A 23,827-nucleotide genomic window follows, 5' to 3' on the forward strand; every position below is an offset into this window, starting at 1 on the left:
TACAAGTCGATGACACATATGCATAGTAGGATGTTAAACTGGAGTGACATGCCCTCAATGATATATCAGGACTGTTGTGGTGAGTAAATGTATATTTGTTCATGCCTTTGGGGTTTGGGGACAATAGGGCCTGCATGGGGCAAATGAGAAATTAATAACTGCGTAGTAATGGCTAAAAGGTCTGCCCCCTGTAATCCAGAAATGTTGTACTGAAAGTGACCTCTTCCAGATAGCGGTTGTCGTAATAGCGTAAGGTGGTGTTCTCCGCCGTGCGACCATTCATTGGTTAACAAGGTTGTCAATCGAGATTATTAGCATATCATGATCGCCGCCGGCGGTAACGGTGCACACCGCCGCAGAGCATACGCCATCTCGTCACCCAAACTTTACTTGACTCCCAGATTACGTGCATGCAGGTACTCCACTGAGTGTGCTGCTGTGTCCTGCCTCTGGTCCTGGAAATGGCACAAGTGGCAGGAAAAAGGGCCCCGGCCTTCACCTGCAAGGAACTAGACAAGCTTTTGGACAGGGTTCTGCCCCTGTACGCCAAGCTCTATGGTTGACCAGAGGTACAGGTGAGTAGGTGGATTGGGGGGCATAGATGTGTTTAATGGTGGTAGATGGCTGTAAACATGTGTGCCCTTTTGACATTGTACAGTCGTGGGATTCATGACATGCTGCATGTGTGAGGTCTTGTTATGCTGTTGTGAGTGTCCGTCCCATAGGGGACGTATAGCCAGCTGTATGTAATGGGCATAGTCTGACCTCTGTGTTCCTTTTTCTGTGTGTCCCATATAGGTCAGCGCACATCAGAAGAGGGGGCTCTGGCATGCCATTGCGGGGAGGTGCGGACCCCGGGGTCTACAACCGGCAGAGCACCCACTGCAGGAAGTGGTGGGAGGACCTGTGGCACTGGGCGAGGAAGACCTATGAGGCCCAGCAGGGGAAATCCTCCCACCAAGGAAGGGGTGCCCGTCGGGCACTGACCCCCCTAATGACCCGCATTCTGGCAGCGGCGTATCTGGACCTGGATGGGCGCTTGAAGGCTGCACAGCAGACATAAGGGGGTGAGTACAGAAACCATTGTATGCCTCCGTGATGGATATGTGTGAGTGTGCTGTGGTATGTATGCTGTCTAGTGGCAGGGACTCTGACTGATGTCCTTTTACATAATGGCCCCTGTGGGGAGTTCGGTTGTAAGGGTCGGGTGTGCAGTACTTCAGGTCCTTCATTGATGTAGGAAATGGCTGTAGAGCAGGGTTGTGGCCACTAGTCAGGGGCATAGCCTTGTGAATAGCGGTAGGTGCTGCATGGTGGAATATTTTCAGGGTGGGTGTATGTGTGAACCAGTTATGTACCTCCATTCAGCTATTCACAAGTGTCTCTCCAGTTTTGTCTCCTCATCCCTGTTCTCTTGTGTTGTCTGTTTACATCAGCATCATCTGGCGAGGGAGCTTAGGCACCGGCGAGTGGGGATGCAGCGGCCCACGGTTCCACAGAGGCAGTGTAGATGCGACACCAAGGGGACCAGTGGGTTGGAGGGCGAGGGGAGTACCACGGGGAGGCAACTACCACTGGAGGTAGTGACTCTGATACCGTCTCCGATGGGAGCTCCCTGGCGGTGGCGGACCCTAGTGGGCTTGATACCGCCTCCGATGGGAGCTCCCTGGCGGTGGCGGACCCTAGTGGACCCTAGTGGGCCCACCCATTCTGTGTCATCTTCCGCCACTTCCATACCATCACCGCCCTCCCATTTGCTCCCCACAGAGTTGCCCGTGCCCGCTTGCCCTAGGCACCTCATCCCCTGTCCCAGTCAGCACTGCTGCCCTCATGGAGGATGCTATTGACCTCCTGAGGACCAGCTCTGTAGGGCAGACAACCATCGCCAATGCCATCCAGAAGCTAGCATCAGAGGTGCAGCAAACCAGTGCCTACCTGGATGGCATTCACGGTGCTGTGTCTTGCCTACAGAGACCTTTTCAGGCTCTGGCCTCCTCTTTGATGGCAGCCAGTGTCCCAGGTCATTCTGTCCCCCCTCCAACCACCTCTACCCCTTCCAGCACCCCTCTCCCTTTACCCGTCCCAAGCACACATTCTGACAGCCATGCACACACCTCAACACACAAGAAGCGCACTGCAAAACACAAGCACCACACTTCCCACCACAGGCATACACACAGCCAACATACAAAGGCACACACACCAGCATCCACTTTCTCCAGTGTGTCCACCTTTTCCGCCTCCCTGTCTGTCACCTCTACATGCACACTCACAGGCACTGCACCCTCATTCACTGTTGCTGACCCCATTCTGGCAATCAGCACACAATCAGACATCCATTCATGCACCCCAAACACCACACCTGCACTCACCATAACGACTTTGGTTGACACGTGCCGCACCCTTACTAAACTTGCAGACACACAGACAACATACATTTACACTGGCAGCCGGTCTTGTCCCACCCCCCTCCTCCCAAGACACTCAAACGTTCCAAAACACTTACCCAACACACATCCACCACACCTCAGCATACTGTACAGTCACCTGCACCCACGTCACGCACACCTACACCTGTCACGACCACTCCCTCTACCTCCACTCCCACGCCTTCCTCCAGGTCCACCCCGATTGCCCCTAAAAAACCTTTCCTATCCAGTGCTGACCTATTCGAACCCACTGGCCCACCCCGTCTCATCCCTAAATGTGCCCACCTCCTTGCCCTGTCCACTCCTCCCACATCACAGCCGGCCACTGTCCGTCCTTCCCATTCCCGTGCTACCTCCCCTGTGAGCAAGAGACCCCATGCTGGCCCAGGAAAATCTGTCACACCCCAGTCCAAGGCCGCTCCACCAGTTTCTAAGACCAGACCCAAGCCCCCTCCACCTCCTAAAGGTAAAGCCAAGCCCCCCCCCCTCCTAGTTGTAAGTCCCCACCCCCACCAGCCCCCTGCCCCTGTTCCCTGAGGTGCCTGGATGCCCCATTGCTGCCCCTTTGAGGTGGAGTACCTTTACACTTGTGGGAGTAAAGTTGGGGCCATTTGAGCCCATCGGACTTTGGAATATGGACTGGCCATTGGCCTTCTGTTGGACTTCTGTTGCTCATGGAGCTTAATTAAAGTTTGTGTGGCCAGTGTTGGTTTTGGCACAGTCTGGATCCGAGGTTAATTGTTTCTTTGTGTGTGCGTTGTGCACATGTGTGTACTTTGGGCAGGTTTAATTTGCCTTGTGTCGGGTAAGTACCTGTTGCTCTGGGGTGTATGGCTTGTGCTGTTATGAGGGGTTGTGGGTGCGTTGCGGGTGGAGTGGGTGGGTATGTAACTGTGCCCTTTCTTCCCTTGTTCAGTAGGTTACAGTACTTTAAGTCGTCATCTTCGTCGGAGGTCTCGGTCATGGAAGTATATGGCAAGCAGCAGGGCTGGCATGATTTGCAAGTCTCTATCCATGCCCGCTTTGGCGTCTTGTGTGAGCCTACGGTGAGTGTTTTATTTGGTTTGTTTCCGCCTGGCTTTGCATGGCGGTGGTTCCGGCCCCGGAACTGACAGCAGTCTAGTGCTTCATTATTTGATGGGCGTGTAGGTCCTTTCCGTCAGTCATTTCAAACCCATTACAGAAGTTGACTCTCAAAGAATTTACTGATTCCCTAGTGTTAGACCAAGCCTGCATGAAAGCCTTTACTGAGTTGAGAGAAAGTCTGTGCAAATCCCTGGCTTTGGGAATGCCTGACTACACAAAACATCTCATGTTGTTCTGTCATGAGCGTGATGCATATTCTTTGTCTGTCGTGACTCAAGTCCATGGTGGTGTAAACCGCCCAGTAGCATATTTTTCAGCTACTTTTGACTCAGTTGCAGCAGCTTTACTAGGCTGTCTGTGATCCTTTGCTGCGCTTGGACTGAGTCTCACTTAGAGTGAGATCATTGTGATGGGACATCCTTTAACTGTCACGGTCCCTCACTCCATTGAAGTTTTACTCACCAGAACCAAGACACAGCATTTGACTAATGCCAGGCTGGCATGCTATGAAACAGTCATCCTGGGGTCCCCTAATGTATCACTGAAAATGGGTACAGTGCTTAACACAGCAAACCTTACTTTCTAGAGAGAACATTGAAGTTGACAAATTGAAAGAAGTAGAGCATGACTGTCTGGAAGTAACTGATTTGTGCACAAAGACAAGACCTGATATTCGAGATACACGATTGGAAGAAAATGATCAAAATATTTTCATTGATGGTTCCTGTTTGAGAGACAACATGGGAACATTGAGAGCAGGATATGCTGTGTGCACGATTTCTGATATACTTGAAGTGTCCTGGCTTCAAGGAGTTTACTCTGAGCAAGTGGCAGAAAGGGTAGCCATTATTAGAGCATGCCATGTCTTGCATAGCTTAGAGTTACCATTTATACGGACAGTCAGTACGGATTTGGAATAGTCCACGACTTTGGCCAGCTATGGTCACAGAGAGGTTTCCTCTTCTGGTTCACCAGTAAGAAATAGTGAGGGAATCCATGAGTTATTACAAGTCATTCAATAGCCTGAAAAGATTTCTGTGGTGAAATGAGGTGCACACCTGAAATCACAAGATTTTGTGTCAATGGGAAATGGATATGCAGATCAAGTCGCAAGGTTTTGTGAATTGAACTTTATATTGTTCAAGGATAAATTGGAATCGTTGCCAGAGGAAGAAATGTGCCCAAATTATGCTTTACATGTTATAGATACTTTGGAAGAATTGAAGAGTTACAGGATAATGTTGACAAAGATGAGAAAAATAATTGGGTAAAGTTCAAAGGTGTTCAACGTGAAGATGATGTATGGGTTTCAGGAGAGAGACAAGTGGTTCTGCCTAATAGCCTGTTGACTCAAATGGTGAGATATTACCATGTTCAAGCGCATTTTGGGAGGGATGCAATGGTCTGTACCTTCAAGCAGTTTTGGTTCAAACCAAGGTTTAGGCAGGCTACCAAACCAGTTTGCCATCATTGCATTGTCTGTCAGAAGATTAACATGGGAAAAAGGACTGTGGTCAATTCGAGCCACATTGGAAGAGCGGGAGGTCCATTTAGCAAAATGCATATGGATTTCATTGAGATGCCTGTATGTGGAGGATTATGATATGTGTTTGCATCTTTAGTCACTGGATAGAAGCTTACCCTACACAAAGAAATGACAGCCGCACAGTAGTAAAATTACTTCTTAAGGAACTGATACCATGTTTTGGGTTTCTGGTCTCTTTAGACTAATATAGAGGAAGTAACTTCAGCAATGAAGTAATTCATTTGCTATGTTCAGCTCTAAACATTGAGCAGAAGTTACATTGTAGTTACCATCCTGAAGCCTCAGGACTTGTGGAGAAGATGAATGGTACCTTGAAATCTAGAATGATGAAAATGTGTGTGTCTACGAATCTGAAATGGTCGACGCACTGCTGTTAGTTCTGATGACTCTGAGAAACACGCCCAACAGAAAAACAGGATTGTCGTCTCAAAATTCTCATGGGCAGAGAAATGAGGTTGCCAGCGGTTCCTCTCAATGCTCTTGTGAACATAACAGATGATATGGTGTTGGACTACTGCAAAGGTCTGGCTGATATGGTTTGCTCTTTCTCTCATCAGGTGGAAGCCACCACACTGCAACCATCTGAAGCTCAAACCCACAAACTGAGAGCGGGAGATTGGATTGTGATCAGCAAACATGTGAGGAAGACTTATTTGGAGCCTCAGTGGAAAGGCCCTTACCAAGTAGTACTGATTACTACTACAGCTGTGAAGTGCACTGGAGTTCCAAACTGGATCCATGCCAGCCATACTCGGAGAGTACCATGTCCGCTGGACAATGAAGAAGAGTTGTTGAGAGTACCAACAACGTCCAGACCAACTCCAGAATTGAGAAGGAGAAACAGAGACTGAATCTGAGCAGACTGAAAGCAGTTCAAACACTCCTGTGAGAGACAAAGAAAACATACAGGAGAGTGACAGTGAACCAACCTCAACTAGCAGGAGAGTCTAGTCAGAGGAGGGCTCTCACAAAAGCAGATGGTCTTGAAAGACAGACGGAACAAACTACAGATCCCAAGGGGAAGGAGTTGAGGCAGATCAAAACCAAAATGATCTGACTCCTGAACCAGTTGCAGGTGGGTCAAGAGAAATTCCTGCAAAACAGAAAGAAGTTGCAAATCCAGCACTGAAAAGAGCATTGACAAAAGGCCCTCTGAAAGGAGATCATTGGCTGAAATCACAAGCAAAGAGAAAAGAAGAAATCACAGTGACAAAAATTGAAATAGACACAACTAGAAGAGAAGATTTGAGTTAAATGGAGATTGAAGATTGAAAAGAAGGAGAATTGCAAATCGAAGGTACGCAGGTCCTGAATGGGTGAATGCAACGACAAGTGAATGGCAGAGTGAATTTTTGACTTTTTGTTTTGATCGAGACATTCCAGGTCAATATTTTGGCATGTGAAGAGAGTCAATGAACTGATCTGTTGTAAACTGAGAAAAGGTGAGAGACTATTGAAAGTAACCAGAAAATATTTTTTGATAACCTGATTTGACAAGCTGCTAAACCGATTTTGAAAAAACTACATTTAAAAAAAAAAAAAGAGTCCTGGAAGAAAGACTGAAAGCTGTAAATAACTGCTAGAGAGCGTTGAAGAATTTTGTTTTTGATTTTTGTTGCAGAGTTATAAATTTTCACTTCTACTTTCTGATTCTTTACAGATCATGAGTAACCTTAGCCAAAAGAGTAGGAAGAATAGGTGTTGTAGGTACATGGGTATTGGTTTGGTGATTGTATGTGTGCTATTGTGTTTGGTGTTGATTGTGAGGATGAATTTTCTTGACAAGAGGGTGGCCAACCATACCTCAGTTTTAGAGACAACTACTACACTTACAGAAGTAGATAGGTTTAGGATAGATAAGAAATATTTGCATGTAAATGATGCACAAGGAGAACTTTCTTCTAATGTTTCTATTGCTTATTATGTGAGTATGTTGAGACGATGGATGCTAGAGATTGTTATGTCTGCACACAGATTCCTTCATCAGTGGAAGAAGGAGTTGTCTACCATAGTTTGCCCCTTACTTATGGGATAAGTTGTAGTCTGTTACTAACAAGATTCTATAACCAGGAGTATATCCAAGATTTCTATTCCAATCATGATGTTGTGCTTTTGTTTGTTCCTATAATTAAGTACCTCAGTGGAGTAGCTAAGGAAAACACCATAGAACTAGTGAGGAGATTTTTTGAGCCTATATTAACATTTGGCACTGCTTATGCACATCGCAATATTTTGACGTGCTTGCTTACACCCATAGAGAAGAGCTTCTTAGATCAGACTGTTGATAGAAGAAATGCATTCAAGGAGAAATTAGAAAAAGGTTTAGAGAAAAGCACATTTAGAAATGATCATGCATTTAGTGACATAAAGACTCAAGGGAGGCTTGCTTTAGTTGCACAACACGTAGGAAAGCTTTGTGTATATAGGCCTAAATCTAGAACTGATACGTTGTCTGTGGGAATGAGTGAATGTGGACCTGTGTTTTTGTTTCAGAGTAAGTGAACATTTATGTTGAATGGACAAGACCCAGCAATTCCAGGAGTCTATAACATCTGTGGACCGAATGAGTATTACCGTCTTCCTAGAGGATAATATGGCACATGTTACCTGGGTACAGTTTTCCCAAAGATATTTCAACTTGAGAACTTGAGTAAGATACCTAGAATAACTGAATTGCATCACATTAGACAAAAGCGAGAATCATATTCTGGCATAGTGGGAGAAATATGTGGAGTAATAATTGCTTCAGTGGGAGTTATTCTGAATTTAATGAAAATTGGAAAGTTGTCTACTATTGTGGATAACTTTCCACACAAACTTTTCAGGAGCCATGATCCTAATGGTCACAGAAATGGCGGCGATAAGATCTATGACTCTTCAGAACTGCTGTGCATTAGACATCCTTTTAGCAAAGGAAAGCGGAGTCTGTAAAATGCTGAATTTGCAACATTGTTGCTCATATATACCTAACAATAGTAATTTAATTAGGAGCCTTATTAATAATTTGACTAATGATAGTGCTGATTTGAAGGAGCTGAAAGAACCTGGGGTTTGGGAAAACAATGGCAAAGGTATACCTTTTGTGGGAAATTGGCTTGGCAACCTAGGGAAAGGGATAATATTGAAGATAATACAAGTGATGTTGATTATTATAATTTGTATAATCAGAGCATGGGGAATATGTAAATTGTATAACGTGATTAATATAAAGAAATTGAAAAATTATCAGGAGGGAAGAAATTAAAATCGAGAAATTGTTTAGAGAAAATTGAAAAAGGGAAAGAAGAAATGAAAATTATAAAGAGGGCACATTTTAAGGGAGCAAAAATTTGCATTGGAAGATGTAAAGTGTAATGACATATTTAGTCATCAGAGGAGGGATTGTGAACACAGAATTTGTATTAATATGTATTCATGTACTCCGAATTATGAATCTGCATAGAATTTGATTAACATCGAAAATAATGTGCGATTTGGAAAATGTGCCCACTTGAGTGGACGTCATTAATGAGGAAGTGTCCTTATTTAATGCTTATTAATGTTAATCGAAGTGGTCATGTTTAGGTTATTATAGTAGTGTGTTTTACTAATGATTTTACATTATGTATTTGCTTTATTAATTGTAAGCTTTATGTTACTGAGGTTTGGGCCTGGTTGCACAGCCTCATGTCAGGCTACACTGTTCAAATGAATTTGTGATATTTTCTGTCTAGAGAAATAAATTCATGTATTGTTTTTCACTGAGTTGACCAAACATTAGCAGATGTCTTTAACTTTCTGATGAGAACTGCTTACCAGAAAATCATGTGTTGGTTATTGAACCATTGCATAGTTTGATGCGTGAGACAGCGACGTTCCCAGGAGCTAACAATGGATGCACTGACTGGAGTACGGATAGATACATACGTTTTACCTGACGAGCCTGACGGTGGGAACAGGAGAAGAGGAGCCAATTATCGACATGTGAAAGACAGTTTAGTTATATCTTAGATTTGTACTCTTATTTCTCTTGGGCTAAATGTAAACGTACGATCTTTGACCAATCACAACGTGGGAAGTTCTTCAGACGATTTTAACTTAGCCCGGCTGAGAGGGCTCATTCCTATTTTTGCCTCCATAGCTGTGCTCATTGCTATTGTGATTTCCTCCTGAGAGGATTCTACTTTGACTTTATTGCTTAAACTTCTGATGCTAAATGCCGACCTTTAGGTATTGCTTTCCCAATGGTTTGGATAGCTTAGAGTCCCCCTTTTCTGAACCATTCCCTTTCCTGGCCCGTTGCTTATGCTGACCGAACTGATCTCTAACTGACGAAGAATATCGCAGCTTGCTGACCCATACTGAGGAGAAGTATAACAATATTCTTTTGTCTTGTTTTAAGTTTGCCTCTTGTTTCTAGGTACCAACCGCTATTTTGACAGAGCCATAGTTAGATGTTTTCCAAATTTATGTTGACTAAATTGTTTTGCATGAAGCCCAAACATGCTATGCTAATCGGAAGGTCAGTTACGGAAATCCTGACAAGTTAACAGGTTGCTATTAACAAATAATTGATGTTGCTCATTTGCTGAACCACGATGTATGCTATCTCTATTGTGCAGTTATTCTTGCTATTGACTTGTACTGTGATTCTAGAATGTTTAGTAAACAATGCACTAATTAAGTTGAGATTCTTTAGAAGGTTTGGGCAACCAGTGTTGTTCTTATATGCGTATCAGTTTATGTTGAGATAAATTTTTGTGATATTAGCATTGTTAATATAGGGAAATAAACGTTCTAACTTTGATATAAAGTTGTGTTTATTCATGGCCAAATGGGTCATGGTGCGTAAATATTACTGACTCCAAAGGTGTTTATTGTTGTTTATATATGATTTATGTTGCATTTGGGATTTATGGTGGGAATTACTCTAAGCGCAGTCACAATGGGGGTCATTCCGACCCTGGCGGTCCATGACCACCAGGGCCGGGGACCGCGGAAGCACCGCCAACAGGCTGGCCGTGCTTCCTGGGCCATTCTGACCGCAGCGGTAAAACCGCGGTCAGAAAAGGGGAACCGGCGGTTTCCCGACGGTTTTCCTCTGGCCCAGGGAATCCTCCATGGCGGCGCTGCTTGCAGCGCCGCCATGGGGATTCCGACCCCCTTCCCGCCATCCCGTTCCTGGCGGTTTTTACCGCCAGGAACAGGATGGCGGGAAAGGGTGTCATGGGGCCCCTGGGGGCCCCTGCACTGCCCATGCCACTGGCATGGGCAGTGCAGGGGCCCCCTAACAGGGCCCCATAATGATTTTCAGTGTCTGCTTTGCAGACACTGAAAATCGCGACGGGTGCTACTGCACCCATCGCACCCCAGCAACTCCGCCGGCTCCATTCGGAGCCGGCTTCATCGTTGCTGGGTCTTTCCTGCTGGGCCGGTGGGCAGCCTTTTGGCGGTCGCCCGCCGGCCCAGCGGGAAAGCCAGAATGGCCGCCGCGGTCTTTTGACCGCGGTGCGGTCTTTCGGCGGTAACCGCATGGCGGGCGGCTACTGCCGCCCGCCGCGGTTGGAATGACCGCCAATGTCTTTCGAACCCCTAACACGTCCCATCCCCTTATAAATTAAATCCTCCCAAAGTAATTTATTGAACAACTAGATTGCTAACATTCTATATTTATTACAAATGTATGGCATCCCTGACGCCATCTTGATGTACTCAAAATGGTGATACCTAAGGCATTTCATTTAGAATATATAAAAATGAGAGGGACTTATTGCCATTGAAATTATGGTTAGTGCTCAAAAAAGCTAAAATAAGGACATATTTTCTGAGTTCTTAAATAGCAACAAAGCAATTTTAAATAATTTGCTATCTTTATATTTCTTCATACAGTGTGTACTATATATATTAAACTTGTGGGAGAGAATGTGGTGTTACGGCCAGAGATGCAGACTTTGCAACAGAGGAACCAGGTTAGAGTTTTGGCATTAGCTCGACATCCTGTGATCTGGGCAAATCGCTTAGTCTCCCCATGTCTAAAACCAAAATTAATATGTCCCTGTGTAATGTAACTGATACACATGTAAAACAATCCACTACCTGTTGGCCAAGTCTGTGGTATGTATAACTGCAAAAAAAATAAACAAATAAAGGAAGTCATTACGAACTCGGTGGGAAATTCCGCCGAGTTTGGTGCTGGCGGTCCAAAAAAGACCGCCATCACGTTGAAGACCCCGCCAGCCACATAAACAACATTCCGCAGGGCTGGCATGCGGAAACAGTGTTTTCGCCAGCCGGCCCAGTGGAATGCAGAGCTGGTACATTGACGCAATTGCGCAGTGACATGCGCGACCGGGCTGTGCACGGGGGCCCCTGCACTGCCCATGCCAAATGCACAGGGGCCCCTGGGTACCCATTCCGCCAGCCTTTCCCTGGCGGTTTAAGGCCGGGGGAAAACAGGTAAATCATCCGGTGCTGCCTTGTCTGATAAGGAACTCCGCCATCACCAGGCTGGCTGGCGGCAGTAGCCTGGTGGTGGCGGAGTTCCGCCTGTGGCAGTCTTGCCATGTACAGAATATGGCGGTCCGGCCCACAATGCCGGTGGCGGTAATTACCACCACCGCCGGCATGGCGGTCCGGACCACCATGTTCATAATGACCGCCTAAGTGTTTTGCACACTTCTGTCATTGGGCTGCACTTGGGCTACATTTGTGTGATATTTGTGATACATTTGGGCTCTTTTTTTCTCTGGTGGCCATCGTGGGAGACTTATTTGTTATGAAGCTATCCAATTTACTCATTTACTGCAGTATCCTCAGTAGACATGCTTTCAATTTTCCACTTCGATTCCATCAACATGGTGTTCAGATGTGTCATACTTTCAGCATAAATTCAGAATGTTAGCAGTGTAGTTGCTCTTTAAAACACTGCAGTAAATCTTCTGATCACCAGGGAGTTAATTGACAATCTACTGCTGGTGTTGAAAGTGCATGTGTCAGTTTGTATTACAGAATGTTTTAAAGAAATAGAAGAGAAAGATATTTGAGAACTCACTTAAAACACGTCCGTTCTTTTTCTTTGTATGGCACTAACTGTAATTTCTAGCACAAAATGGACTCCCTCATTTTGTTCCTGCGTAAATTAAATGTTTTAAGTTCCACCACTAATTAAATCAAGATGGCTTCAGGTATGCCACACTTTTGTCATAAGTAAGACTGCTAGCGCTCTAGTTGTTCCTTAGAACACTTTGGGAAGCTGCAGTAGAACACAAGGGTATCAACTGGCAGGCTGCTCCTGTTGGGAGTACATGTTTTACTGAAAATGTAACTCTTTATTCTCAAATGGCTGAGAAAGATAGTGTAAATTTACAGAAAATATGCTCCCATTTCAGCTTCTGGAGCACCTTTCTGAATCTCTATAGGAAAATCATGGGAAAACATTTTTCTCTCAAACTTGACTCATGAAATCCCAGGAGACACACCACAATTCCTAAAATTAGTATGGTATCATCAACAAATGATTTATATTGTAACTAAAATTGGTTATCACCCCTTTTATGTTCTCCTTTCTGTGACCTTCAAAACCTGCCGTTCACTCACATGCATTTTAATGGGGTGCTATCATGACTGTTGGTCCCAAGATGGCTGCCAGTCCTTCCTGGTCGAAGTGCTGACAGCCAATCAGATCTCACCAGGAGATCTGTGCATAGGCTCCGCCCAAATGTACACATTTCTTTTTCCTTTAATAACTCAAAAACTCCTGAATGGATTCACAACAAATAAAAGAACGATCTCTGCATCAAGATCTAGCTTTCTGTCAAATTTGGTGTAATTCAGTTTAGCGGTTTGGGCTATAGTCGTGCCTGCAGCCCAAACCGTTAGACAGAATTACACCAAATTGGGCAGAAAAGAAGCTCTTGGTATGCAGATGAGCCTTTTTCTTATTTGGTGTAAATCCGTTCAGTAGTTTAGGAGAAATGAAAGGAAATCCAAATTTGTATATCTATAGGGTCACCCAGCCTAAAAAAGAAACATAAAAAAAGGGTTGAGTGTACCTTTACACTACCCCTCTAGCCTTAGTCCAAGGATTTCCCCGGGCTAAAAAGCATTTTTTTTTTAAACATGCGGCAAAAATCGCGACTGTTCACAAATTTTGCCACACTTTAAAAAAAAAAAGAGAGTCTCCCATGCTTGCTTTTATTTTTGCTTATGGGAGGGCCAGGTCATGGGTGCATATTATTTTAATGAGGGGGCACACGGGGCCCTCTCCTAGGCCTTACTGAATCCCAAGGACCACCACATCCCTGGGAGTTAGCATATAAAATATGTGAGGGGGCTCACCCCCCACACCCCAGGGACCACCACCTCCCCGGGTAAAGATGTTATTAAATATAAGGGGTGTCCTACAGACCCCACAGGCCCCTGGGACTGCCACCTCCCTAGGGCTATAAAAATAAAGTGTGCGGGGGTCACGTGCCCCCCTGCTCCTCTGGGGCCACCACCTCCCCAGGGCAAAGTTGTAAATAAATATAAGGGGGGAGTCCTATGGACCCCTCCGGGCCCGGGTACTGTTCCCTCCCTAGGGCTATAAACATAAAGTGTGTGGGGGTGCAGGTTATAGTTTCTTGAGATAACTCTAACTCTAACAGATGAATTTCAATGGTTTTGTGCATTTAAAATGTGAACCTAACATAGGCGTCCCTGTAACCTTTGGTTATCTCTCTCCACACACACATATATATATATATATATATATATATATATATATATATATATATATATATATATATATACATATACGTAGATGGGTAGATAGATAGATAGATAGATAGATAGATAGATAGATAGATAGATAGATAGATAGATAGATAGATAGATAGATAGATAGACAGATAGATAGATAGATTCACCAGAAACTCTCTCCATATGCAGGAGCACCAGCAGTTGACACATGCAGAAAACTGTGAACTAGCTTTTAGAACAATGAACACATTCGTCAGATAACATCTTCCATCTTACTGACACACTTAAGCTAACCTTGAAGTTCTGACACACCTACACCTGTACTCCTAATGGTTAGTGACAGCCTCTCACGTAGCCCCTCCTGCTTTCCTGCAATCCCAGCTTCCACAGGCCCAGCTTGACCTTTTCCATATACTCAATTCTGTTTTTCGTATCCCTGCTATTTTCTTATGTTTTCTTTTCTCTCCTTGCCATATGTGTTTTATATATAAGTGCAGTTGATCCCTTTTTGGTACTACCAATAAGTAGGGTAAGTATTGTTTAAGTTATAACGCATTGAAACTTAGTGATATCAATGTCTGTGGTGGCTTCATGAAAATTGGCGGTATTTCGTGAAAGTGCCATGGTACATAGCAATGACAAGGCATTATGGGCAGGGCCACCGACCACGGGAGCACCGCCAACAGGCTGGCGGTGCTCCCACGAGCATTCTGACCGCGGCGGTTCAGCCGCGGTCAGAAGCGGAAAGTCGGCGGTCTCCCGCCGACTTCCCGCTGCTCAGGTGAATCCTCCATGGCGGCGGAGCGCGCTCCGCCGCCATGGGGATTCTGACACCCCCTACCGCCATCCTGTTCCTGGCGGGTCTCCCGCCAGGAACAGGATGGCGGTAGGGGGTGCCGCGGGGCCCCTGGGGGCCCCTGCAGTGCCCATGCCAATGGCATGGGCACTGCAGGGGCCCCCATAAGAGGGCCTCACTGTGTATTTCAGTGTCTGCAATGCAGACACTGAAATACGCGAAGGGTGCAAACTGCACCCGTCGCACCCCTGCAACTACGCCGGCTCAATTCTGAGCCGGCGTCCTCGTTGCAGGGGCATTTCCTCTGGGCCGGCGGGCGCTCTTTTGGAGAGCGCCCGCCGGCCCAGAGGAAATGTCTGAATGGCTGCCGCGGTCTTTTGACCGCGGTGCGGTCATTTGGCGGCTCCCTCCAGGCGGGCGGCTCCCGCCGCCCACCGGGCTCAGAATGAGCCCCTATGTGATTTTCTAAAGGCAGTCATTTTGTTTTAATTACCCTTTGACTGTTTTCTGGATTAAAGCCCTGGATATAGGTATGTATTAGGTTTTATGGTTTTTCCCTACCTAGTTCCACTTTATTAAAGTGGTAATAGGTAGGGAATATTGTTTATCGGTTTCTATATATATTCTTTTTAATTAATGGAGCAACGCAGTACTTCCTAGGAAGTATTGGGGTACTCAAAAAAATTTAACATTGGAAAACAAGTAAAATACGCTACACTACACTATATTTAGCAAATATGGTGTACTATTGTGTATTTACAGCTTTTCACATATTTAATTCTTCAAGAAAAAAGTCTACTTAAAGATGCTTTTAAAAGAAATCTACATTTGTTAAAAATTATAGAAAAATTATAAGTACACTCTAGTACACTACATTTTACTAATTATGGGGGTCATTACAACCCCGGCGGACGGTTTTAAAGCGTCGGTAAGACCGCCAACAGGTCAGCGTAAAAAAATGGGAATTATGACCATGGCGGAAACCGCCACCAAAGACAGCCACTTTAACACTCCGACCGCCACGGCGGTACAGACAAACAGCTTGGCGATCACCGCCAACAGACAGGCGGGAGACAATGTACCGCCCACAGTATTACAACCTACCAATCCGCCACCTTTTCCGGGGCGGATTCACTGCGGATAAGAACATGCGGAAACAGCCATTTCAAAGGGAAAACACTCACCTCTACACACTCCACGAGGAACGATGACACCATGGAACCGGAACTCCAAATTCTCCCTGTGATAGTCTTCCTGCTCCTATACGACCATCATCAACGCCGGCGGCGAAGACAACGGTGAGTACTGCACCTACGACATGGGGAGGGGAGGCAAAAGTCAGGGACACACACATGCAACACCCCCACCCCCACCCCGACCCTCACCCACTACAACACACACACCAATGCATTTCCAAACATTACAGTAACAACCCCTAAACCCCCTGGAAGAATGCAAAGACAAAAGGAAATGAGTTCAACCATTGTAATATATCAAAATACAGTAACCAAATATATACAGATATATATACACACATTCAACAAAATATACATCACAATTAGTAGTGCAGGTAATGCACCATTCATTGTCCGTGGACCACTGGGCCCAAAATGCATGGGAGAGGCCCACATCAGATACCTGATCAAAACGGAGAGAATACTGCTGGGGCATCAGATAGAAATACAACAGGCACCTAAGTGGGAAGGGAAGGAGGGGGACCTCAGCCGGATGAGTGCACCACGCCAGATCCACAAGGGGGCTCCATGCCCATTGATGTATCCTGGGGAGTGCAAAGCCACAGTCTCTCAAGTCTCTGCAGTGGGTGGCTTGCCCACTGTACCATCCTGGGGAGTGCAAAGCCACAGTCTCTCGAGTCTCTACAGTGGGTGGTTTGCCCACTGTACCATCCTGGGGAGTGCAAAGCCACAGTCTCCAAAGTCTCTACAGTGGGTGGTTTGCCCACTATACCATCCTGGGGAGTGCAAAGCCACAGTCTCCCAAGTCTCTGCAGTGGGTGGCTTGCCCACTGTACCATCCTGGGGAGTGCAAAGCCACAGTCTCTCAAGTCTCTACAGTGGGTGGTTTGCCCACTGTACCATCCTGAGGAGTGCAAAACCACAGTCTCTCAAGTCTCTACAGTGGGTGGTTTGCCCACTGTACCATCCTGGGGAGTGCAAAGCCACAGTCTCTCAAGTCTCTACAGTGGGTGGTTTGCCCACTGTACCATCCTGAGGAGTGCAAAACCACAGTCTCTCAAGTCTCTACAGTGGGTGGTTTGCCCACTGTACCATCCTGGGGAGTGCAAAGCCACAGTCTCTCAAGTCTCTACAGTGGGTGGTTTGCCCACTGTACCATCCTGGGGAGTGCAAAGCCACAGTCTCCAAAGTCTCTGCAGTGGGTGGTTTGCCCACTGTACCATCCTGGGGAGTGCAAAGCCACAGTCTCCCAAGTCTCTGCAGTGGGTGGCTTGCCCACTGTACCATCCTGGGGAGTGCAAAGCCACAGTCTCTCAAGTCTCTACAGTGGGTGGTTTGCCCACTGTACCATCCTGAGGAGTGCAAAACCACAGTCTCTCAAGTCTCTACAGTGGGTGGTTTGCCCACTGTACCATCCTGGGGAGTGCAAAGCCACAGTCTCTCAAGTCTCTACAGTGGGTGGTTTGCCCACTGTACCATCCTGGGGAATGCAAAGCCACAGTCTCACAAGTCTCTACAGTTGGTGGTTTGCCCACTGTACCATCCTGGGGAATGCAAAGCCACAGTCTCACAAGTCTCTACAGTGGGTGGTTTGCCCACTGTACCATCCTGGGGAGTGCAAAGCCACAGTCTCTCAAGTCTCTACAGTGGGTGGTTTGCCCACTGTACCATCCTGGGGAGTGCAAAGCTACAGTCTCTCAAGTGGATAACAGTCTCCACTGGTTCTGGAGAGGGACTGGTGCCCAGAGTGCTTCATCCTGTGAAGGACAGAGGTAGTGGATGCATGTCTCCACTGGTTCTGGAGGGGGACTGGTGCCCAGAGTGCTTCATCCTGTGAAGGACAGACGGAGTGGATGCATGTCTCCACTGGTTCTGGAGGGGGACTGGTGCCCAGAGTGCATCACTCACCCCGTGACGGTCCCAGTTGCGTCACTGCCCCTGCCGCCCATGGGGTAGCGGTGCTTGCCATGGCGGTCTTTGCCCTGTTTAGCGGTGCTTGAGTTTTCAGTTTCTGGCCTGTTCAGCGGTGCTTGCCCTGTTCAATGGTGCTTGAGTTTGCAGTTATTGACCTGTTCAGCAGTACTTGCCATGGCGGTCTCTGCCCTGTTCATTGGTGCTTGCCCTGTTCAGCAGTGCATTCCATGGCGGTCTTTGCCCTGTTCAGCGGTGCTTGAGTTTGCAGTTTCTGACCTGTTCAGCGGTGCTTGCCCTGTTCAGCGGAGCTTGCCATGGCGGTCCTTCATTACCCAGCTGGGCTGGGGCTGGCGGTCCTTCATTGGGCAGCTGGGCTGTGGCTGCCGGGGCCCTTCTGGGCAGCTGGGCTGTGGCTGCCGGTGGCCTCCTGGGCACAGACTCTGGCGGTGGCCTCCTGGCCAGTGACAATCGGGCTGCCCTCCTGGGCACTGACTCTGGCGGTGGCCTCCTGGCCAGTGACGATCGGGCTGCCCTCCTGGACACTGACTCTGGCGGTGGCCTCCTGGCCAGTGACAATTGGCTGGCGGTGGCCTCCTGGGCAGCGGGATGATGACGGTTTTCTCCGCCGTGCTGCTCCTCCCAGACTTTGGCGATTTCTTCTGCCCCTTCCCCACCTTGGGAGGAGTCGACACTCCCCCCGGGACCCTTGTGAGCGCTTTGCTGGCTGGAGTCTTCACCCTCTCCCGCCGGGCACTGTCCAACTTCTGGTGCTTCACGAAGGGGGACTGGCTGTGCTGTGGCTCCGTGTCACACTGGCTGTCCTGGTGGCCGGTGCACTCCACATACCTGTAACAACAGGCACCACTGCTCCCGGAGATTTTTTGGCTGAGGTGTTAGTATGGGACCTATGATTTGGAGGGAGGGGTGGGAAAGAGGTCAAGCTTGGTCAGGAAAAGTTTCTTAGGAACACTGGGATGGGTAGGTGGAGGGGGTTTGGGAGTGGAGGAAGAGGTAGTGGTTGTAGGAGGTGTACGTTTGGTGACTTTGGATGAAGGTGCATGCGCTGGAGGCTGTCATGAGGTGGATGGCTGTTGGGTGGGTGTGTGCCTGCGTTTGTGTATCTTGGGAGGGGGCGTCACAGACACACTGGGAGAGGACACAGGGGACGTGTAAATGGGAGTGGGGGTGGTGAGTACAGGTGAGCGTGGTGTGGTGGTGGGTGTGCTGGTACGGGACGTAGTGGCTGTAGTGGTAGTGCATGCAGGTGAGAGTGTAGACAACACTGGGAGGGAGGAGGGAGACGACGAGGAGGGGGACACAGTGGAGGCAGTGGATGTTGCTGTGTCTGCATGTGTGTGATGCTTGCATGAGTGTCTGTGGGATGTGTGGTGCTTATGTTTGCCTGAACTTCCCTTGTGTGTTGACGTGTGTGCATGCTGGTCTGATGGTGTGCCTGGGATAGGCTGGGGTACAGGGGATTGGGTCTGGGTGGAGGAAGTTAGATTGGAGAGGCTAGAGACAGGGACAATGGCTGCCATCAGTGCTGAGGCCAGAGTTTGCAGGGTTCGATGAAGGGCAGCCTGACCAGAATGAATGCCCTCCAGGAATGCATTTGTGTGTTGCAATTCCCTTTCTACACCCTGGATGGCATTCAAAATGGTAGACTGCCCAACAGTGAGTTACCTGAGGAGGTCAATGGCCTCCTCACTGACGGCAGCAGAGGTGGCAGGGGCTGAGGTGCCTGGGGCGAAGGTGATGCCCACCCTCCTGGGTGAGCGGCACGGGGCGAAGGCTGAGGGGCTGCTGGGAGTGCGGTGCTGGTAGGGGGGGTGGCGGCTGTACCTGTAGAAGTGGGGGGCACTGATTTTGCTACCACCACAAGGGAGCTCCCATCGGAGGATGAGTCCGTGTCGCTGGTTGCTGATCCTGTGACTGCCGTGAAGCTCCCCTCGCCCTCCGTCCCACTGGTGTATTCCCAGTCCGTGGTGTGGCCCTCCATGGCCATGTGGGATGCAGCTCCCTCATGCTCCGGTGCCACTGTACCTCCGCCTGATGATGCTGATGCACACAAGAACAGGGAGACCACAAAAAGGGGGGGGTGACAGAAGAAAGACAGGTTGAGTGCATGGTTTACCGCTACCGTTGGCGGACAAAACAGACACAGAAGCCCCCTGCACTACGCCCCACTGTTGGGCTCTACAGATGCAATTCCTGGGATATATCCTACATGGCTATAGTCGACATCTGCACACATAGATGACACAGTGGCATGTATACCTGTACTTGGCACTCTACAGAGGTGGGGTGGGGTGCCACATGGCCTGCATTATGGAGGGGCCTAGCCTACGGAACTCGCCCTAGCCTAGGGAAACCCACAGCCCTCCTCCCCCACCCAGATACCTTCACTGCGTGCAAAGTCTGCTGAGTGTTGTTGTACTCACCCCCTTGTGTCTGCTGTGATGCCCTCAAGCGCCCATCCATCTCAGGGTAGGCCACCACCAGGATCCGGAACATCAGGGGGGTCATGGTTTGATGGGCACCCCTCCCACGTTGGGAGGCCATCCCCAGCTGAGCCTCCGCCGTCTTCTTGCTCCAGCGGCGAATGTCCTCCCATCTTTTCCGGCAGTGGGTGCTCCGTCTGTGGTGGACCCCCAGGGTCCGGACGTCCTTGGCGATGGCACGCCAAATATTCTTCTTCTGGTGGGCGCTGACCTACATGAAATGTACAGGGGAAGAAGAGAAGTCATTACCAACTGCACCGTCAAGGTGAGTGGCCCACATCCCTAGCCTTGCCATGTGGCACATGCATTCACAGTCCTTCATGCACGCAGAACTGTGCCCCCTTCCTTCTTACAACCAGCCCTCTCCACACAGGCATAGCCCATACAACATGCTCCCTGTGTACTTACCTGTTGGTCTGGAGGACCGTAGAGTAGCGTGTACTGGGGGAGAACCCCGTCCACAAGCTTCTCCAACTCCTCTGCAGTGAAGGCAAGGGCCCTTTCCCCAGATGCACGAGCCATTGTCTCTTCCAGACCAAGGTCACAGCAGCACTTGCAGTGTAGGTCCTCTCCTGTTGAAGATCAGGTATCGAGTGATTGAGCAGCTAGAAAATGGCGGTTGGTGCGTACCATCACCGCTGGCGTACATCGTCATTGGCTCCTGGGACCCATAGGGTCCAATGTTAACCAATGCAGCATTGCGCCGCGGTCTCCGACCGCCTACCCCAACGGTGTAGAACGCCAGCGCAGTTACCTCACATCTCATTGTCCCACTTTACAGGTCAGGCAGCCGCCATTTCAGGGGCCCATATGGCCTGATTCACAACTGCGTCACACAGACCGAGGCCTTGTCGCACTACACAAATACAGGCCAGATTCTGTGTATGAATGGTGTTCTATGTAGACTGTGGGTACATACCTCTGAGTTGTTTGACTCTGTGGTCCCTGTTGTCCTTCCTATGCACCGTCCGCTGGGACATGTGAGGAGATGGCGGAATCCTCCGGTGTACCGACCGCTGGTGGACCTGTTGACAATGGAGGAGCGACATTTGATCATCACCTACAGGTTTGACCGTGGCACAATCCAGGAACTGTGTACCCAGTTGGAGCCAGACCTGATGTCAGCAATCCGCCATCCCACAGGGAACCCCTCTCAAGTGCAGGTGCTATCAGTGCTCCATTTCCTTGCAAGTGGGTCATTTCAAACTACAGTGACCATGGCATCAGGGATGTCCCAGCCTATGTTTTCCAACGTGTTGTCCAGAGTGTTGTCTGCCCTTCTGAAACACATGCGGAGCTACATCGTTTTCCCTCAGGTGGAGGATTTGGCTACAGTTAAAGGTGACTTCTATGCCCTTGGACATATCTGCAACATCATAGGTGCCATTGATCGGACCCATGTAGCTCTGCCCCCCCCCCACAGGAGTGAACAGGTGTACAGGAACCGGAAGAGTTATCATTCCATGAATGTACAGATGGTATGTTTGGCAGACCAGTACATCTCCCAGGTAAATGCTATGTTCCCTGGCTCTGTGCATTACTCCTACATCCTACAGAATAGCAGCATCCCTTATGTGATGGGTCAACTCCAGAGGCACCTGGTGTGGCTATTAGGCGACTCTGGTTACCCCAACCTGTCATGGCTACTGACCCCAGTGAGGAATCCCAGGACCAGGGCAGAGGAACGCTACAATGAGGCCCATGGGCAGACTAGGAGGGTGATCGAACGCACCTTCGGCCTCCTGAAGGCCAGGTTCAGGTGCCTCCATATGACAGGTGGTTCCCTATTCTACTCACCAAGGAAGGTGTGCCAGATCATCGTGGCCTGCTGTATGCTTCACAATCTGGCTTTGCGACGACAGGTGCCTTTTCTGCAGGAGGATGGTCCAGATGACGGTGTTGTGGCAGCTGGGGAGCCTGTGGACAGTGATGAGGAGGAAGCAGAGGAAGAAGACATTGACAACAGGGACTCAGTTATCCAGCAATATTTCCAGTGACACACAGGTGAGAACACATTCCTGCCTACTACAAGTACTTTCACACTTCTACCTCTATCCTGTCTTTCGATTTCAACCAGTATATGGTAACTGAGTTGTACATTTCCATTACGGTTTCACAGGTGTGGTTACCAATGTGTGTCATCTGCTTAGATTCCTCAGGGACTTGAGATGTGTGACATAGGTATGTTGACATTACATTTGAGAACGGATTTTGTCACTGTCATTGCTAATACACATTTTCAAAATCACAGACTGACTCCAGATTGTTTTGTGCTTCAAGGGTGTTTATTGAAGTGCTAAATATAGGAGGGGGGGTGGTAAAATGGTGAGGGGTGATGGTGGAGGAATGTCCATGGCAGAGTCCAGTCTATTAGTCTCACCAGTGCACTGCCCATATGGGCATAGGAAGTGGAGCTGGGGCAGTTCCAATATGGACAGGGTTACAAAGTGGGACAGTGGGATGACAATCAGGGTGGTCTCATTTCTTGGCGGGGGTCTTGGCATTGTGCTCTGTCCTTTTCCTGGATCTCAGGGACCGCTTGCGGGGTGGTTCTCCGTCTGCAGGGGGTGGGGTGCTGGTGTGGTGGTCCTTTGGCGGTGCCTCCTGTCCACTAGCGCCGGCGGAGGTGGTGGGCAGTTCTTTGTCCATGCTAGTGTCAGGGGCCCATTGGAGTGCCACAATGTCCCTCCTGGTGTTAAGTATCTCCTTCAGCACCCCTACGATGGTGCCTAGGGTGGTGCTGATGGTTCTGAGTTCCTCCCTGAACCCCAAATACTGTTCCTCCTGCAGGCGCTTGGTCTCCTGAAACTTGGCCAGGACCGTTGCCATTGTCTCCTGGAAGTGGTGGTAGGCTCCCATGATGGAGGAGAGGGCCTCGTGGAGAGTGGGTTCCCTAGGCCTGTCCGCCCCCTGTCGCACAGCAGCCCTCCCAGTTCCCCTGTGTTGCTAGGCCTCCGTCCACGGGAGCGTGTGCCCACTGCCACTGCCCCCAGGTCCCCATTGTTGTTGGGTTGGTGGGTTATCCTGGGTTTCCTGTAGTGGTGGACACACAGCTGATTGACGTGTCCTGGGTACGGAGGTATGGGCCCGCTGGGTGGGTGCTGTGCTGGTGTTACCAGAGGGTGGAATGTCTGTGGTGGCCTGTGACTGGGTGTGGGGAACCGACTGTCCCGAGGCCCACGATGGTCCGGGCTGGTCATCATGATCCAGTTGGACAGAGCTGCTGTCATCACTGTGGGCCTCTTCTGTGGGTGGGGTAGAGATGTCTGGACCCTCCTGTCTGGTGACATTTGGTAGTGGTCCTGCAGGGGTGTAAAAGGATGATTATTGCATCTGTGTGTGTCATGGTGTGCAATGGGTGGGTGAGCGTCTACCCCAGTGCTAGCATTCCTGTGTGGGGGCTTGTGTGATGATGGTTGAGGGGGGTGTTATGGGTATGTGCAGTGGGCATGCTTTAGTGAGGGTTGTCCATGCTTTGTTGTGTCATGCAGGGCTTGGTGTTGGGATGGGTGGTTTGTGTTAGTAGTACATATGTGAGGAGTTGGAGTGATAAGGGAGGGGGTGAGGGTGGGGGTCTGTGATAGCATGCAGGTAGGGTGGGGGATTTGTTAGTTAAGATTTGACTTACCAGAGTCCATTCC

Source organism: Pleurodeles waltl, chromosome 6 (genome assembly GCF_031143425.1).
Source record: "Pleurodeles waltl isolate 20211129_DDA chromosome 6, aPleWal1.hap1.20221129, whole genome shotgun sequence".
NCBI classification, from domain to species: Eukaryota; Metazoa; Chordata; class Amphibia; order Caudata; family Salamandridae; genus Pleurodeles; species Pleurodeles waltl.